At 51.9% G+C, this 3,115-nt stretch overlaps 1 protein-coding gene across 3 annotated transcripts in view; it reads right to left on the reverse strand.

The window, feature by feature from the left end:
- The window catches only part of CADM1 (cell adhesion molecule 1), a 353,858-nt gene that overhangs the window by 349,760 nt on the left and 983 nt on the right, over positions 1 to 3,115 (reverse strand). The gene's annotated exons all lie outside the window — the stretch shown is intronic.

Raw genomic sequence — 3,115 nt, forward strand, 5'->3', positions numbered from 1 at the left:
AAGGAATAATTTAAAAAAAAAAAAAAAAAAAACCTCACTTATGTTTAAGGCCAAAACGTACCAGGTGTGGGCAAAAGGCACTGAAAACTCCAAAAGCACCTTTCATGATCATGAAAATTTTGGATTTTAGTTTTCAAAGCATTTCTTTAAAAACAAATAATAAGGCTAATACTATAATTGCAAGACCTCTTACCCGTTTGACAGTCACTATCAACCACTTTCTGACACATGTCATAGAAAAGTGATATCTCTTTCCATTCAACCAATATATCCAACAACAACCATCCATCTCAACAGGTAGCTTCCACTTTCTTCCGCTTAAATTCAGAGCTGGGAGAAAGTATTTCAAAATCTCCCTTTTAGACCCAGGAAACCATTACCTTTGGGGGTTTTAGAGGGAACCAAGCGAGCTGAGCAGAGCAGGCAGGGAGTCCAGGGAGCCGAGTCCCAAGTCGGATAAGAATATGAAGTCAGGAAACCAGAGAGGAAGCGCCAGTGTCCTGCCTTGGCTCTTCCCTGTCCCACTCCCCTTTCCCAGGAGGGCCATTGGGGAAAACTGGATAAAGCATGTACAACATCCATATGAATAAAGCTCTTTGTTCCGGAGCACTGCCTGCTCTTTTCTTCCCCCCTTTTTCCGTATTTGTTCATTTCAAAAGATTGCTCAATGGGTCTCTTGTTCCACCAAAATGTCCCAGGCAAATAATGCAAGCTTGTCTCGTCACACAAGTCACTAAATGAAGCCTTGTGCGTCTCCAGTGACACACTGTAAATATAAAGTGGCATTAATGAGGGATATTTTATCAAAGCTATCACAGACAAGTGTGAGTCCCTCCCGTGGCTACTGGATCTGATGCAGGGAAAGGCGACAATTGCAGGGCGGCACTTTTGTAAAGTCTCTAACCTTCCCCCGTACACAAGCCCCAACAGGCTGCGACAAGCAGAAACTCAGCCCCTGGGCTCCCCAGCAGGCTACCCACCCCCACCCACTGGCCATCCTTTCTACTGCTGAAAAAGGGAAAAGGAGGGTGACCAACCAGGGGTTCACTGAGGGTCAAAAACAACAGCATGCCAGCATCCCAAACCTAACGGTCATGATTTACACTGAATGAGCTTTGATGATCCCATTTTAGCTGCATTCCATTAACATCCATTTCTTCCAAACACCACAAGAAGGATGGGAGATTTTCTCCAGGGGATAGATGGGTTCAGTTACAGGGGAAGAGAGAACCTGGACCCCACTGCACAATAGCCCTAGATGGCTACCCTAGTGAGGCTGTGAATGAAACAAGCGTAATGAAGTTCAAAGGCAATGCCAACAGGTTTCTCTAACCCTGGAGTAGGAACTGGAGACTTCAGAGAAAGCTTAAAATAAGAAGAGTAAGGAAGAGAAGTCCCTGGGTCCCCACCTGAAATCTACTTTCCGGGTCTAGGACCTGGGGTTAGGCCAAAATCCCTTCTCAAACGGAGCACCAAAATACACATTAAAAGCAAAGAAAAAAGATTTAAAGAAAGTTGTCTCGTCCCCTCACTACAAATCAAACCCAATTACTTTCTAATTTGAACACAATCTGATAACCAGCGTACAAACAGGGATGTACACAAGAGCAAGAAGCTGCTTCCATGGTAACTGGCAACAGAATTTTCTTGTAGCTTTGACATGCACGGTTGAGCTCCAGACCGCTCCTTTCCAAGTCAGCATACAGCCCTCGCTGGGGAAGGCAACTTCTTACCGCGAGATACTTACAAATAGAGTACTGCCGCTACTACTCCGAGCCTTCAATGAGCAGGCTGGACAGAGGAGGTATAATCTGATCCTGTTCTGCTGCCAAGCGGCATTGCACGGCTCCCATTTTTACTCCAAAAGCAATATCCGTGGCCAGCGCTCCCCCACCCAGCCCTTTTTTTTTTTTTTTTGCAGCCAATACAAGTCTATTGTTGCCTTTATTATGCGCCAGTTACTGAGCCTGTACTCACGCTCACGTTTAAACAGCACTGGCGCTTTTTACAATGCAGCAGCAGAGGGATCTCGTTCAGAAACATTTTATTGAACCCATCCAGTCAGAGACATCACCCGAAATGAAGTTGTAACCACAACGGCATTGGCTGAACCCAATTATCTCGTAACTCATAAATTAAGAATTCACAGTGGAAAAACACATAAACAACATCCGGAGACAGTGACAGGGACGAAAAAATCCTCAGCTCTGGAACTGAAGCTGCCGCCAGATTTCCACCCCAATGGATCCCCGATAGGTTTCCCAAGCCGAGTTCCCTTGCAGACCTGTCCGGGGAGTGGGGTGAGCAAGCACCCCAGCATTCCCCCAAATCCAGAGCTAGCGCTCCGCAGATCTCCCCATTTCCTACGGCGTGTCTCCTGCGGTGTTTACGTAACTGTGTGTCCTCTAGCGTGTAAACAAAAGGCACAGCCCAAGTGGAGAAGCGCCCCGGGAGCCGCACCGTGGCCCCAAGAGCTGCGCCCGCCCGGGTCGGGGGTTCCGCAGGTGGGGGCTGAGCTCTCGGTGTCCTCCGCCACTTGTTGCTCGCGGGTCCTGCGGCTTCCGAGCTTTGAGGAGGGGCTTTGCAGGCGCCGAGCCCTGCTGCAGCCCCTCCAGCATCTCCCCGCCCCCACGGCCCTGAGCCTGGGAGTCCTGGCTTCTAGCTCCCGGCCCGCGGCGGGCGGCCAGGGGCGCGGGGACGCCGCGCGGCCGCGGAGCGCGGCGGTGGCGGGAAGGGGAGGCAGGGTGCAGCACGGCTCGGCTCTCCGCTGGGGAAGAGCTCCGGCTCCCTTTTGTTAGCAAAAGCAAACACTGCCCTCTTCTTTCCCGACCGCGCCAACGCGCCGCGCACACGGGCAGCCACACAGCGTGCTCCTTGCCGAGTGCTCGGCGTCTTTAGGGAAGGAGCCGGGCGTGCAGAGCCGCCCCTGGGCAAATTCCCAAGACGGCTCGGCACACAGAGGGCGCCGGGAGGCCCGCAGGGTGCCCGACTGGCCGCAGAGGCCGAGAACGCTCCCTCCACCACCCCCGAGCTGCCGAAAATGACAGGCGGGCTGGAAATCCGGTGTCCCTGCTAGCGGCGGAGGACGCCGTGGGGCAGGCGGGTTGCGGACTCC

Source organism: Bison bison, unplaced genomic scaffold (genome assembly GCF_000754665.1).
Source record: "Bison bison bison isolate TAMUID 2011002044 unplaced genomic scaffold, Bison_UMD1.0 scf7180017864518, whole genome shotgun sequence".
Classification (NCBI taxonomy): Eukaryota; Metazoa; Chordata; class Mammalia; order Artiodactyla; family Bovidae; genus Bison; species Bison bison.